Source organism: Plecotus auritus (genome assembly GCF_963455305.1).
Source record: "Plecotus auritus genome assembly, chromosome: 9".
In the NCBI taxonomy this organism is placed as follows: Eukaryota; Metazoa; Chordata; class Mammalia; order Chiroptera; family Vespertilionidae; genus Plecotus; species Plecotus auritus.
In genome coordinates, this window is record NC_137783.1 from 44,106,685 (window position 1) to 44,122,936 (window position 16,252).

The window sequence follows — 16,252 nt, forward strand, 5'->3', positions numbered from 1 at the left end:
TCTATGGGCCTTCGCTATATGCACCAAGTTGTGAAATCAGACAAGATAATGGGCACGACTACGTTTTGCAAACTCTGAAGGGCAATGCAGCGTTGAAGAGAAGCCCAAGAGGGCAGGGACCAGGCTCATCATGGTCACTATTACGCCTCCAACTCCTGACACATAGTAGGCATACAAAAGTGTTTGTTACTGGAATGAGTGAAGTGCCCCGATTGTAAGACTTCCCTGCCCTCGCGCGTGGGCTTAGGGTGCTTTGTGCTGTGTGGTATGGAGACGGCCTGCACAAACGCACTCGTGCACACTGCTCAAGGTCAAGGTGATGCGGTGCAACTGAGTTAACCAGGCCAATCTGGATTCAGATTCTGCTCCTGCATTTACTAGCCCTGTGTGGGTGGGTCACCTCCGAGGGCACCTCTGCTAGTGCGTGTTCCTCTGCATAGAGCGACCCGCTCCTCGCCGCGCCTGTTCATCTGGTCGCAGCGATGTACCGAGTCCCTGCTCTGTGCTGAGCGCCGTGCTGTGTGTTGGGTTCAGTTTCATTGCAAACAGTTAATCATAACGATAAGTTAGTTCATCTGGACTCTTCTATGTTGCTGACCATTATTATTAAGCCATGAGAATGACAGACAAGCAAGTTTCATTGTTCCATGGTAACTGGAATGGGCACTTTTGGGGGATGAGGAAGAAAGTTCCAAAAAAGGGTTGGGGGAGAAAATAATCAAGTCATCACAGGGGCCTTCCAAATTGACTCAGTGATTTGCAAGCTGGTGAAGACAGGTTTGATGGAGGGCAGAGGACCTGCGCAGCCCCCAACCCACCACTCTACTCTGGACCTCTGCCAGCTCAGAAGGTGGCCCCTTGATGCCACCATGGGCAGGTGGCATTGGCAGGACATTAACTGAGCTCTCTGGCAGGCCCTCCATGGACAGAGGGGCCGAGGAGCCCCAGTGGCCCTCACCCATGGTCCCCAAGCCAGTGGAGAGAGGCCAGCATGTATTGAGCATATGGGAAGTGAAGGGACAGCATTTGCTGGAGCATGAGTGGGCCAAGGTGGGAGTCACAGTGCAGGGGGGGCTGCCACAGGAGATGGTGGCATCGTGATGCAATTCAGCTGGCCCTCATCAGAAGAGGGTCATCTGGGTTAATTAAAAGGGTGTCCAGAAGCCCTGGGAAGCTCCCTCCCTCCCTCAGGGCCCAGGAGATTGAGCCCTGGGATCTGGGAAAGCTTTGGGGAGACGAATGCCAAGATTAATGAGATGAGATGAAGGCAAGGCTGGGGTGACAGGCCGGGCAGAGCGGCTGTGGGTAGCATCAGGGTTTCGAGGGCAGCGCACGTTTCAAATCTTCGTGTCTGTCATCTCTGTAACTCTGGTCAATTAAAGTTGGTCTTTTTGCTCCGAGTATAGAATGTTGGGGAGGGGCAGGAGGTTTGGAGCCATGAAGACGCGGGTTTGCATTTCAGCTCTACGTTTGTCAGCCGTGTGGCTTTCAGAGCATTGTTTACCCTCTCTCTGCTTTGGTTGTCTCCTGTGGAAAATGGGGATAAAACCCACCTGCAGGTATATGGTGTCGATTCAGAGAGATAATGGTGGGAAGTATTTAGTACCTTTCCTGACTCCTACCAAGCACAATTATTGTCCCCCTCAATCCCTCTTGCACTTTAAAGATTCTCAGAAATCCCTATGAAGCACCATATCCTGATGCTGGGGGCAATGTGGGCTGCACATCTGTGGCAAAACAGAGGCTTACCCTTCTCTCCTCCCTGCCTGATTGGGCTTCATATGCCCTGCCCATGTCAGGGTGGGTGCCTAACCAACAGATATCCATTTTGTGCTTGGGAGAGTCTGGCTCTGGTGGTCCTGGGAGGCTGGGAGCCAGGGAAGATGTGGTAGGAGGGAGGAAGGATTTGGAAGAAGAGAGTTTGTGTGGGACCCAGGGCTCTTGGGTGGGGAGGAGAAAGCAGAGAGGCAGCAGGGGCAGCTCAGAGGTGGTGGGGAGGAGGGGTGAAGGGACACAGCGGGGGGGTGGGGGTGGGGAGGGGAGGCTTGATGCAGGTCCTCTGTGGGAGGGGCCACCAGCAGGGAATGAGGTGGCCAGGAGATGGGAGGAGAGAGAGCAGGGGGTTCCAGAAGGGGTGTCCAGGGTGTTAGAGAATTCCCCAGAGGGCAGTTTGGCCTGAAGTACAGACCAGAGCCAGGCAGTTAACATCCAGGGCATTTAAGACAAGACCCCAAATTGAGGCAAAATAGGAAGGAGCGAAGTTCCGGAAGGGCTGCACAGGCGCTCAGACAATAGAGCCCCGGAGTAAACGCATCTGCTAGGATGGGCTAGGTCCTGCTATGTCCCTGGACCTGCCCCCTCTGCCCAACCCGGGGCTTCTCACCCACTGAAGCCTACGGGCATGTGGCTGCCAACCTGTTATGAGAAATAGCAGTTGCCATTGCCCCTAATTGAGCACCAATTGTGTGCTGGGCGTAGTACTGAGCACTTCTCCAAACCGGCAGAGTGGAGTTCTGACATCCTGAAATGTTTGCAAATCCCCAAACTCCTGGGTAAAACACCACTCTCACTCGTGCACCGAAAGCCTGCCCCTCCGAGTATTTCCTTAGTCAGGGGTCAGAGTGTAACCACTTTAGAGCACCTGATACTTACAGAAGGATGTAGGCAACTGTAAGTGCCACAGTCAGAGTCAAAGCATCATTCCTTTTGTCTTGCCAGCATCTCATATTGTGCCCCATGCCTACTAGATGCTCAAGGAATGTTCCATAACCGATCAAGACCCATCCCTGGGTGATTGGATTCTTTCTTGTGTTCTCCATCTCTCCTCCGGTTGGTTTCTGATGCCTCGCCCACTTGGAGACTGCTCTGAGTCTTGCCTGAGGCTGAAATCACAGCTGTTGAGACACAGCAAATAAGCACACACTCTTCCTGCCCACTGTGGCCACTGAGATTGGAGCCGGAGCCCCAAGCCCAGGCCTGCCCCAGTTTGCCTCTGAGACCCGCTGGGCTGAGGTGGGAGTCTGTGGTGGGTGTGTTCTTCCTTGTGGCAGCCTTGGGCCCTGGGTGGCATCCAAAGGGCTTGGGACACATAATCGTGGGCAGAAAACCCACCTCCTTCCCTTTCTACTCTGACCTTGCCAGCATCCTCCCAGGATCCTCCCTGTCCCAAAATAGCCACGTACTGGCTGAAATCTGGCTGTATCCTGCTTCTGGCTGCATGCACTGCTCCAGGGGATGATGGGCCTGGAGGCCTGGAGGCCTGGAGGCCGGGACCGGATGCCAAAGGTCGGGCCTCGTTAGGAGGGTCACTGCTGCCAGAAGTTCAGAGGAATAGGTGTGGGCCGTTTGCAAAGCATATGGCCTGGCAGGACAGAAGGGCGTTGGGAACAGATATACAGACCGTGGGACTTCCTAGGCCACTTGAAAGGAACACAGAGATCAGGGAAACTCTCCCATTCTCTCTCCCTGTTCTTAGTAACAGAGGAGTAGCAGGACAATGTAGGCTCCAGGCAGCAAGGAAGCGGCCACTTCAGGGCCGCCACGCTGGGGCTGGGTGGGGCCGGCAGTGTGAGGGATGCTACGTGGTACACAGGGAGGGAGCCAGGACCAGCCGAGCTGCGGGAGCAGGTTCCTCCACTGTCTGGGCTTCATCATAAGGGGAGGACTAGGTCAGTGTCACACACTGACCACCAGGCCAAGAGGTTGGACGACCATAGTGGGGGAGGGGTGACCTGGTCAGGCCTGTGCGTAGTGCCTTTGCCAGTCTGGTGGGAGAGGCCACAACCATGATTTAGGGCAGCCTTGGGCAAACTACGGCCCGCGGGCCAGATCCGGCTGTTCTATCCGGTTCTCTTGCTCTCCCCTCCGCTCCTTTACTTTGAATTTATATTAGTTCACACAAACACTCCATCCATGCTTTTGTTCCGGCCCTCGGTCCAGTTTAAGAACCCATTGTGGCCCTCGAGTCAAAAAGTTTGCCCACCCCTGATTTACGGTGTGCTAACGAGAGGTGCAGATGAAGTGCCAGGGATTCCAGAGGAGCTTGGCCCTCTGGGAAAATGTCCCTGAGGAGGTGGCACTAGAGGCTGGAGATAAGGAACAGGGAAGCAGGTGGAGGCATAGACACAGCTGCCACCCTAACTCTAGACCCCAAATACAGGACTCCAACAAGGGAGGAGGGAGGTCCCTTCCTTGCAGGCTGGAAGACAGTGGTCCAGGGAAGCGGGGGTGGCCCTGCCATCGTCGCCAGGTGGCTTCCGTCTCTGGGCTCCTGTCACTGCTTCATTCTCACCGTCCCCCTGGCCAGCATGGAAAGGGGCGGGGGGCGGGGCAGGAGAATTCATGCCCAAACCCTGAGAGTAAAACTTGAAGGAAAACAACCTGTCATGCATCACTTCTGCTCATATCCCACGGCCAGCACTTAGTCACATGGTCCCCCCAGATCCCAGGGAGCCAGGAGGTGTTTTTTGCTGGGTGGCCCCATGTCCAGGTATAACTTAGTTACTCTGGGAAGTGGGAGGACAGATACCTAGGGACAGCTCACAGTCTGCATAGAGGCCCTCCCGGTGAGGCACTGGCCCGGACAAGGCTCTGGGAGTGAGAAAAGGGCAGGTCTACCTGGGGCGGGCGAGCAGTTGAAGTGGGCACAGAAGCAGTGATGGGAAATCAGGGTGGGAAAGACAGCCGAGGGTCGGGCCAAGAAGTTCCGGCTCAGCGCCCTCCATTCAAAGGGAGGCAAAGGGTTCGCCCTGAGCATGATTGGTTGGTAATGGCTACCCGGAGGGCTGTGCTGAGTTGGATTCTGAGGCACAACCACTGAATGATTTGCACTGCGAATGCCTAGCAGTGGGCAGCGATGCTTGTGCCCTGGCTCTGTCACCCCACAGGAGGTGATGTTGCATCAGAGAAGGTTCGGGGAATAGGGATAGGACCCGGTCCAATTTGTATTCTAGAGCCAGAACCAGCAGTGATGTGGACAATGGCTGGGAGAGGCGAAAGCCCCTTGCAGCAACAAAAACGTCTGAGATTCCATGAACAGGGCTCTATTTTCTCATGTGTTTCCATTTACGTTCGTGCGGGAACTGCCTCTCGGGGCTTGGTTATTTTCCGTACGTGGTGAGAGCTGGTGTCCGCACGTCCTGAAGCCCTGCCTTTGTCTAGCCGTGCCCTGTTTGCCCTGGCACCCGTTTTTGCCCCCAGCAGCCTCATTGCATTTACATGGGCAGGGCCCGTGGCCAGAGCTTCTGTCCCCAGCTGGGCCCCTCCCGCCTCCCCTGGGCTCAGCGGAGCAGAGCCACAGCCCCCGCTTCTTTGTGGTTCTCCTTATTTCAGACTCAGCTAACCCAGAAAAGGGAGACTGCAGAACAAAGTGTCCCTGGTGCCACTAATAAAGAAAAAGATTGCAGAGCTGATGGCTGTTTTAGGGAGAACATTTAATCCAAAGAAAGACTGTTTTCAGGTACCTCAGAAACTCTACGTGCAAATAATCGTTGGGGTAATTCTGAGTCGTTCCTGGATGCTCCTTAAAGTGCACCCAGCCTGGAAGAGACCCTACCATTCAATGCCGGCTCGCCCTTATTTTGCTTCAGCCAGAGGGATGGGCTTTCACGTGCTGTGTCAGCTTCATTCCCACCCCACCGCTTCCTCCTGACTCTGCAGTCCTGTCTCATGGCCCATCTGACCTCCCAGACACCCAGGCACCAGCCCATCAGTGTCTCCTTCTCCCTCACCCACTGCACTTCATCAGCTGCTGGGTCCTGTCGATTCCACTCCTCTGCTCAAGAGCCATCCATGACTCCCTAGTGTTCATTCACCCCCCCACCCAATAATCAGCCCATGTTTGTCTCTCTAGTCCAGTCTGTGGCCAGTCTCCCACTACATTGTACTCCTTTTCTTCCTGTAAAATTGGGCTACTCACCTGCCCTGCCCACACACTGATGTGTCACCTGTCACAGTCGCTCATGCTGTTCTGATATCTGTGTTCTGTTTCACACCTTCCCCTCCCTTCCCCCACCCCCGCAAGGCCTACTACAGCGTCCCTGCAGCTCTTCCGCCCTCCTCTCCTCCCACAGCCATTTTCAGTAGTTCTGCAGTTTGGTTACCATGCTAACAGAATGCCTCGTGTGTGCTCAATGTATAATCCAGGCAAAACCACCTACTGGGACAAGTAATTTGTCTTCAAATGAGAAGTGAAAACAGACCAAAATGTGTACACCTGCAAAGGTTTCTCCCTGGCCACGATCATAAACCATTTGATTTCGATTCTATAGGCGCTTGACAGCAAAGCTCAGAATGAGGCTCTTACAGAGAAGAGCTTTTGTGGGTTTCCAGCCGGGAAGAACCTTCTCCACCTACGAACCACACTGGGCAGCCTCACAGACTGCCCACCCTCAAAGCGCATGCGCTGAAGCCAGCGTCTGCCTCCCACACCTGACCCTTTCCCAGCATTCCATGTCCTGGGGAATGGCACCATCACCACATGGGCCCAGCACTGAGCTGGGACCTGGGTGTCTGCCCATGCCGCCTTTGTCCTCACGTCCCATCAATCACCCAGCCCCACTGATCCCACTGCGCCGATTCCCTCCATCTTCACCACCGTCACTCTTGTTCAGGCTGCCACCATCCCCCACCTTATTCACATGAGCAGCCCCTAACGGGCCTCCCACAATCTCTTCTTCATCCAGAAGCCAGGTGGCCTTATTAAAATTAATGCATAACCGTAGTTAAAGCATGTCAGCACTTTCCATCACACTTAGGATAGAGTTCAAATCCCTAATGCGGTCTGCTGCCCCTTCAGGCCTCCCCCGCCTGCCGGGTATGATCCCTTCTGCGTGCAGAGTGACACCTGTGGTGCCTGGTGATGCCTGTGATGCCTGGTGACACCTGTGATGCTTGGTGACGCCTGTGGTGCTTGGTGACACCTGTGATGCCTGGTGACGCCTGTGATGCCTGGTGACGCCTGTGATGCTTGGTGATACCTGTGATGCTTGGTGATGCCTGTGGTACCTGGTGACGCCTGTGGTGCCTGGTGATGCCTGTGGTGCCTGGTGATGCCTGTGGTGCCTGGTGATACCTGTGGTACCTGGTGATGCCTGTGATGCCTGGTGATGCCTGTGGTGCCTGGTGATGCCTGTGGTGCCTGGTGGTACCTGGTGATGCCTGTGATGCCTGGTGATGCCTGTGGTGCCTGGTGATGCCTGTGATGCCTGGTGATGCCTGTGATGCCTGGTGACGCCTGTGATGCCTGTGATGCCTGGTGATGCCTGTGGTACCTGGTGATGCCTGTGATGCCTGGTGATGCCTGTGGTGCCTGGTGATGCCTGTGGTGCCTGGTGATGCCTGTGATGCTTGGTGATGCCTGTGGTGCCTGGTGATACCTGTGGTACCTGGTGATGCCTGGTGACACCTGTGGTACCTGGTGATGCCTGTGTGCTGGTGACGGTATTTGGAGCAGAGAGGCTGTAGGGGAGGGAGCCACAGACAGACCGGTGTAGGGATGGTGTGCCCTGGAAATCAGATAGCCAGTCAGAAGCTCGGACCCTGGCCTCCAAATGAAGGCATGTCCTGTGTCCTCTGTGGTCCTATTTCAGGCATCCTGCTTCCCCAGAGGACCCTGGGCATAAGGAAGCACTCAGTTCTTGTGGGGAGGGGTCGAGAGCTAGTGTGAGCAGGTCTGCAGTGACCACAGCTGCCCCCAGACACCTCCCCCCACCCCGCCCCCGCCCTGGAAGGGCCTCTTCCTCAAGGCCCTCCGCTCCCCACTTCACAGCCTCCTGGGGAATTCTCTCAAGTTAATAATTTCTTCCCGTTTCCTCCCGAAAGCACTTCCAGATCCCCAGCCTCCTGGACACTGCTGATAATGTGTTTCTCCTAGATCGGTGCTGATAAGGCCCACCCGGGTGGTCACTGGGATTTGTAGAGAAATAAAAATAAGGAAACGGAGGGTTCCGGAAAGGCAGAGTGCTGGGGCCAGAAGCCCCAGACTGGGAACCGGTCCCAGGCCCTGAGGGCTCTGAGCAGGGCACTGTCCTCTCTCGGGGCCTCTGTTTTCTCACATGTAAGGAGAAGAGACTTTAAAGAATAATGTGGGACATCTCTGGGAAAGAGTGGGATGGCCCCCAACAAAGCCCCCTCCTGGGCACACACTCACGTGCATGAGGGGAAGCGTGTTCACCGCAGTTCTGTGTGTTACCGAGAAAAGGAAAGAAAGCCTAAATATCTGCCAGTAGAAGAGTAGAGACATGTGGACATTAAATCGAGGTACTTCCCTCAATGAAATGCCATACACCATCGTCACAGATGAACTGGACCTCAAACCAAGCTATACTATGGGTGAATCTCATCCTATGGGGAGAAAAAAGCGAATTACAATTAATTTTTACAATACAATTAATATATATAACGTTAGAAACACATAAAACAACATGACACATTGTTCAGGAAATATATGCAAAAGCAATAAGTATATGAAGAAATGCATGGGAGTGATAAACATCAGATTCAGTGGGGAGCAGGGTTGAGGTAGAGATTGGGGTCCCTGAGGGGTTGACTGTATTGCTATTAAGCTGGATGATGGGTATGCCAAGTTCATTTTTTTATCCTCATCCGATGATATGTCTTATTGGTTTCAGAGAGAGAGAGATAGTGAGAAAGAGAGAGGGGGGGGGAGGGAGAGAGACATCTATCGATTGCCTCCTGTACATACTCTGACCAGGGATTAAACCTACAACCTTTTGGTGTATGGAATGACACTCCAACCAACTGAACCACTCAGCTAGGGCCATTATATTTTTTGTAACGACTGTACTGAGATATAATTTCATATAAAATTCATCCATTTTAAGTATACAATTTGATGATTTCTAGTATACTCAGAGTTGTATGACCATCATCAAAATCAGAGAATTTTCACCATTCAAAAAAATCCATGCCCTTTAGCAGTCATCCTCCATTTCCCCCAACCCTCCCAGCCCCAGGCAACCACTGATCTTTCATGTCTGTGGGCTGTGTCATGTTTTCAGGTTCACCCATGCTGTAGCATGTACCAGTGTTTTATTCTTTTTTATTGTTGAATAATACATTATATTATTAAAATATATATACATGGTACCTTTTTGAATGTGTAAAATATTTCAACATAAAGCATTTTTAATTCTGAAGTTGATTAGAGGATGCTTTGGATGAGAGCATGTTGAGCCAGCCTCCGGGCCTGACTCTATAGTACCCAATTGGCACCCCCCACCACCAACAACAAAGGTGTGTAATTGCCTGGAGCTTAGATCCCATGTATGGGGCCTTCAGCCACCTCTGGGCGGCCAGCAGTAGTGCCAGCCCTATGAGGACCCAGGGAGGCCAACCCTGCCGGGCTGGACTTCAACTCCCAGCCCCCTCCTGACACTGGGGTGCCTACTTTCCCCTCCTCTGCCCTGCTCAGTGTCACCACCTCTGCAGCGTTTCCCATGACTCCCAGGTATGGCTGGTGGCCCTTTCTCTGAGCTCCCTCAGAGTTGTGCTCCAAGGGCTGTTTGGCCCCACAGTGAGGGAGCAACAGCCAGGCATTGAGGGCTGATAGCCCTGCAAGGTCCCTAACTTCTCTGAGCACCACTGTGAGCTGCAGGAGCTAGTGCCCGCCGAAAGGCCAGAGGTGAGGATTCAAGGAAACAAGCTATGTATCTACTGTCCACAGTCTTGTCTTGTTTAGGATCTGCTCTTATGTCTCTGACTCCCCTACAGGCAGGTGGTCCTGGGCAGGGCTGGGCTGTCTGCAGGGAGGTATGATTGCCCAGCTTCCGTAGCAGTGGTACCCGCTTGACCTGCCCGAGGAGAGGCTGGCTAACCCAGCAGTTACAAGTCTGACTCCCAGCAATCCTGGGTCAAATCCCAGGAATCCCAATCTTCTCCTTATTAGTCATGGGAGTGTGGATGAACGACTCTCCTGACCTGGTGTGAAGTGAGGGGTTATGACAGTACCCACCTTATTGGACCTGACACGTACTTGGCTCAAAACGGTTTGTTAGTTGTCATAATGACGAAAGGGGCTTCTGGTGAAATGGGTTGTGAGGAGAAGTACAGCCCTCACCCCGATGCATCCAGCCATGAGAGATCCGGAAGAGGTACCGGTTTGTGCCACCCAATGCAACAGGGAAATAGCTTAGGCTCAGGGGGCGTTGACTTCCTCTCACCTCCATCTCTGCCCTGTCAGAGGCTAAGTCATTCCAACTCCATGAAAAATCCTGGATGTCTCTACACTCAGTAATGCCCTGCAGGAGATGCAAAATAGGCGAGATGCACGCCTACCCTCAGAGCTGGCCTCCCAGCTCTCCATGTGTGGCTTTCGACATGGGAAAAGCCGCTTAACCTCTCTGAGTTTCCATGAGCTCATCTCTTACGCATACATGTCTTACAGGGTTATTGCAAAAGTTCTTGGTCAACTGCTGGGTAGGATATAAATGAAAGCCATTAGAGGGAGAGGAATTAGACTTGCCCACAGTCCCGTTATGTAATAGAAGGTAGGATGCGTTGAGGGCTGTACGATATGGATGCAGGGCCATGGACTGTGGGGGAGGGAGTGTTAATTACAAGTGGGGCGATGGCTGGCTCCTTGGAGGGGATGTTTGAGATCGCTGCTGATGCTCAGGGTCCGCGGGCCTTGGAACCCTGGTTTATGAAGAAAGACTCACCCTCCCTGCACTCCACTGTCTCCAGCCACAGCCTGGAGCAGGAGCCGCTGGGCGTGGGACTTTCCTTAAAGGTCATGTCTGTGCCCTCTATCCACTCGGAGGCAGGCACCCGGCCTCACTCTGGGCCCTGCGAGGGGAAGGGGCCATGTGTGCAGCAGCTGTTGGTGGGGTTGGGAGTGACTCTGAATTTTGCAGGAACTCCCATCAACAAGGGACAGCTGTCTGTCTGGGTGGACTCGCAGTACACGGCAGCACAGGCTGTGTGTTCATTTCCTCCTGTCCGTCCAGCTTCCAGCCTCAGAGAGGCCAGGAGAGACTCCCCAGCTCCTGGAAGGATTACCCACTCTTGTGATGGCTCCACATGTGTGTATCACACACGTATCTGTCAGAGCCTTTTCCTTGGCACCTGCCCCATGAGGACAGAAACTATGGCCAAAGCGAACCCCCACCTCCCACCCCCTTATCCCAACCCAGCAGAGGCAGACCAGGGACCAGTGGCCAGACTCTGAGCTGGCTGTGTGCTCTTCAGGGCTCCAGGCTGCCTGTACACTATGTTGACATGTGACCTGGGCCCTTCATGGGTTAACAGCAGCTCCAGGCCCATGCTCAGTGCCGTGAGGGTACAAGGAGCATCAGACACAGTCCCTCCTATCCAGAGCTAGGTAAGAGCTAAGCCAAAGCAGGGCATCACATCTGGGAAATGCAAGAGAAGGAGTGATTGCTTTAGAAGGGAGGAGTCAGGAAAGGCTTCGTGGGCGAAGTGGCATTTGAAGCAGACCTCGAAAGACAAGTTAAGACGCCAGGAACGGAATACTTCCATAAGGACATTGTAAGCAAAGGAAACAGTGTGATAAAAGTATAGGGACCTAAGGAATGTGCTTTCTTACTCCTCCTCACTCTGGGAGAGAAGAAATCATCTAGAATGGCTACAGCAAGCTCACATGGAGGGATGTTGTCAGAGAGAAGTCGGGGATGAAAAGTTGGGGGTGCGGGAAACAGACCATGAACAGCATTGAACACCGCCCTGAAGATGCCACGGAAGGTTTCTCCGAACAGGTGTGACAGCAGCCAGCTGTGCTCCCTGCAGGGTAGAGCAGGAACTCAGTCAAGCAGAGGAGCCAGGAGGAGGGGCTGAGTTCTGCTGAGAGGCGGCGTAGAGTAGCATGTGGACGAGGTTTCATTGGCAAGTGTTGGCCACCTGGTAGGTGTGGGCAAGCGGGGACGCAAGGCAGTGCGAGCCTGCGAGCCCCGATGAGTGACCGTGGTCGTGGGATGCACTTTTTTTGTAAAGCAGCCATGACTGTCCTAAACTGTTTGCTAGGTAAAACTTTACAAGCATCCATCAGTGGTAACTGGAGAGTATTGCACCTTCTCTACGCTGCACAGCGAACCACCAATAGCGTCATGGGACTTGGGCCTTTCCAAGGGCAGGGCTCTCGCAGCCTGCAGAGGTCAGCCCTCACACCTCCCTGAGCTTGCGGACGGCTTGGTGACCCACTGGGTGTCAGGATGTCTGATGGCTTTATGGAATGGATCCATGAGGATAACCTCAAAGAATCTGCATGTTGAACTTCACCAAACCAGTTAGAATTTGGGACTCTCAGGGCCTCCCGGGGGCATCCAGCTGACTGCTCGGCAACAGGCTGAAGGCTTCCAGCAAACTTTAGCTGGTTACCACCATGATGGACAGGCTTGCCGTAGGTCGCACCCTTAGGAACAGGGCGTTTGCGGTCACCACTGTGCTCACGAATCTGATATATGCGTGGCCTTGCATCCCAGCTTTATGAGGCCAGGTGAAGAGCAGAGATCTGGCAGTACCGCCGGCAGCACACCCTAAGAGGAAAGCACATGATATCAAACTGCGTCTTCCTCCATAGCTTTTGGATGTACTTGTACGTGCCCATCGTGGCTTACCTGATGGCTGCGCTGGACAGAAAGGGCAATCATGGCTTGTATTTATATTAAGAGATGGTGTCATCCTCATGCTTTACATACAATATGGCTTATATCCCCATCAAGCATCCTGTGATGTAGGGCTGTGGTTATCCCCATTTCAAAGATGAGGAAACTGAGGCTCAGAGATGTTCAAGGATCGCCCAATGTCCATGGCTAAGAGCCAGAGCCAGGACTCAAGCCCAAGGCTCTGAGTGCCAGCACCTGTGCCCTGGGCACAGAGCAGATGGGGAGGAAGGAGGCAGGGCTCTACTTCGGACAAGCTGGGGGTTGGGCAATGGGGTTGCAGGATGTCCCTGGGGAAGTGCTGAGGGCCCTTGGGGGGAGGGGGCGGGGCATGGGAGAGGGAAGCTCTGAGGCTGTGGCCTTAGAGAAGAAAAGCCTTACATGGAGCTGGCTGGCTGCGGAGCTCACTGCTCAGGGCGGAGAGCGGGCACGGGTGCATCTTGTTGGAGAGTCTTCTGGGGGCACCCAGGCTGGAGGTACCCACACAATGCACATGGGGAGCCCTGGTCCCATATGCACTGCGGAGCTGGGAGCCTGGCGCAGGCTGCCGAGGGCAGAAGGGCGTTCTGCTCCGGACTCAGTGGAGGATATCCTGGTCTATCTCTACCCGCTCTACCCCTGAAGGGTCCCAAAAGCAAGTCCTGCCACCTGCGTGCCGCTTGGAGGGAGGGGGCAGTAAACAGCAAGGGCCCCTGACCCTTACAAAGGACTAGAAGGTGGGCATGCTGGGCACAAGAACACAGCTCTCAGCTCCTCCTGGAGGCACCCTGGCCACCCATCCCCTCGTGCTGCCCTGCTCCCAGGCTCACCTCAGTTTCTCCTTGGTGGGTTCCTGTGCCACCGTCAAGACAACCGATGGTCTCTGCTGGCAGCTAGCATGATTGCCCGCTCCGCACCTCACAGGCCTCAGTTCATCCTTGTCACTCGGTTTCCTGATAAGGACCCAGACACTCAATCCTTCAGTCAAGGATACAGGTTAGGAAGGGGCAGGGTTGGGACTTAAAACCAGCTCCGAAACATCAGCAGGTACTTTCGGAAAACCGTCTTCCAATGTACACCCTGCACGGCACAGCCTACCTTAGCTGGAGGAGCCCCAGGGCCCAAGCGGAAGGCTTGGCAGTGACCGTGATGCTGGTCTGGAGGACATTAGTGAGCAGTGATAATCACAGCTACATGCAGGGAGGGCTGACTCTGTGCCAGGTGCCGTTATCTGCACTTTCTTGCATTATCTCATTTAATACTCATAATTACCTCATGTGGCAGATACTATTATTATCTTCACTTTGCATATCAGAAGACTGAGACCCGGAGAGGTTATGTGATGTGGCCAAGGCCACAGAGCTAGTGGGTGCTGGCGCCAGAATTATTTAAACCCAAGCAGTCTGACTCGGAGCAAACCAGAGCCAGTGTCAGAACGTAGACGCACTCTCCCTCCCTCTGTCTGTCTCTGCCACTTTCATCAACTGACTGACCCAGCAAACAATTCCTGAGTCCCGCTCTGTGCCAGGCCTGTCCTCGGGAAGCTAGGAGGGACTCACAGCCCAGGGCAAGGAAGCCACAGGGAAAGCAGGGGCGACAGCAGAGTCCGAGGACCAGGGTGGGGGCAGGTCTGCAGGTGGTGGCAGGGGGGTGCCTTGCCCGGGGCAGTCCATGTGCAGTCCTGGTGCCCCAGCTCCTGTGGGGTGGGCCACAATCAAAGCAGGAACCAAGATGGGGCCTGCAAGGCTGGCATTTGTACGGAAGGCACCAGCTCCAGGGGCCATGGAGAGAAGCAGCAGAGACCCCCAGCACAGAGGCAGTGGCTCTGCAAGAGGGGGCGGGGTTGCCAAAACCGGTTTGGCTCAGTGGATAGAGCGTCGGCCTGCGGACTGAAGGGTCCCAGGTTCGATTCCGGTCAAAGGGCATGTGACTTGGTTGCGGGCACATCCCCAGTGGGAGGTGTGCAAGAGGCAGCTGATCGATGTTTCTCTCTCATCGATGTTTCTAACTCTCTGTCCCTCTTCCTTCCTCTCTGTAAAAAATCAATAAAATATATTTAAAAAAAAAAAAAGAGGGGGCGGGGTGGCAGAGGTTGGTGGGGCAGGCAGGCAGGGGAGGGCATTACAGGAGGGTCAGACCCTCCAGTAGCTGAGTGGCAGCAGGGCTAGTCCAGGGCCTGCCTGTCATTCTTTTCAGCTCACTTCACACACTCATTTCAGCCTGATGCTTCCTCCCCAACACCCTCCCCTCCCAAACACACACACACACACACACACACACACACACACACACAAAGTCTTTGCCATCTGTCCGTGTGTGGCAGGTATGGCAGGCAAGTCCATGTGTGGCAGATATGGCAGGCAAGGCATTGCAGGAATGTCTCCGACGGGGCAGGAGAACGACAAAAGGAGGAGGAGATGACTGGGCAGGTTCAGCTCCTCCACCCAGTGGAGGCCCAGGGAGGCTCCTAGGGGCTGGGATGAAGGTGGAGCCTGGGCAGAGGCCTCCAGCAGAGGGCTCCTGGGCAGAGGGCTCTGGCCCCAGTGGGGAGAAAGCACCATGAGCCAGCCTGGCATGGAACAGTAGGACATGCCCCACAGGTGGCCAGTTTTAAGTAGATGCCAGTTCCCCACAGAGTTACAAGCTGTGTCCAGGGGCCCAGCACACCGTGACAGGCCAGCGGGGAGGGGGTGCAGGTCCCAGACCGCTGGAGGGCAGAACGGCCGTGTGCTCCCAGCGCTGCCCACGCGCTGGCACAGAGGGCTCTTCAGGCTGCACGTCCAGGCTCAGGAATGCCCAGGGCCCAAGGGCCTTGGCAGCCTGCACGTCCTCTTCGGTTCCCTTTTAGCTGAGGACCAGGTGCCTTTCCCTCATGGAGCTCCTGAGCCCGGACATTGTGGCCGCACCCACATTCCACGGTGGCCTGACCCACTCCTCACGCTGTGTTGGTTCTGATTGGTGGGCCTCCGCATCCCTCTTGTTCCAAATATTTGGCAACAGCCCCCTGGCTGCGTCTCTCCTCGCCGGCCGGCCCTCAGAGGCACTGACCGGGGCTCCATGCTCTGCTTTGATCCCAGAGAACGGGATGACAGAGGTGAGTGAGTCACGGGCTGGATGTGCTCTGGCTCCGAGAAACAACAGCAGGAGGAGGAAGCCTCTGCTATGATACTTTTTGAGATCACCTGCCCCTTTCTCCCGAAAACGTGGTATTCTGGATAAAAGGGCCCTTTTGCCTAATGGAGGTTGTATGGTCCACGGTGCCCAGCGGGCCTGATTTTTTGCAGACACGGGTCATTCTTTCTCAGCCCTTTGCCTCTTCTCTACCAAGCATGAGACAGAACTTGACTTTGGACAGTCTCTTTGGCTCTGGAAGAATCCAGCTCCCATTCCTGACAATTATCATGCTGGCATCTGGCAGGCATTCCCCGATGTAGCTGGGGAGCAAGGAGGAGCGAGCCAGGCACTGAGAGAGGAGGAGTGAGGCTCCTGTACGCTAAGGAGAGATGGTGGCCTCCTTCTGGCTCCTGACCAGAAACGAGGACAAGTGCCTGCCTTCCCTACCCCAGTCCTGCAGGGACGGAAGGGGTCACGTGCCCCCTCCTTACAGCTGCCAAATCCAGACTGCAACAGCGAAG

General features: G+C 54.6%; 1 protein-coding gene across 2 annotated transcripts in view; it reads left to right on the forward strand.

The window, feature by feature from the left end:
* The window catches only part of COL13A1 (collagen type XIII alpha 1 chain), a 139,378-nt gene that overhangs the window by 17,730 nt on the left and 105,396 nt on the right, over nt 1–16,252 (forward strand). The window lies entirely within an intron of this gene.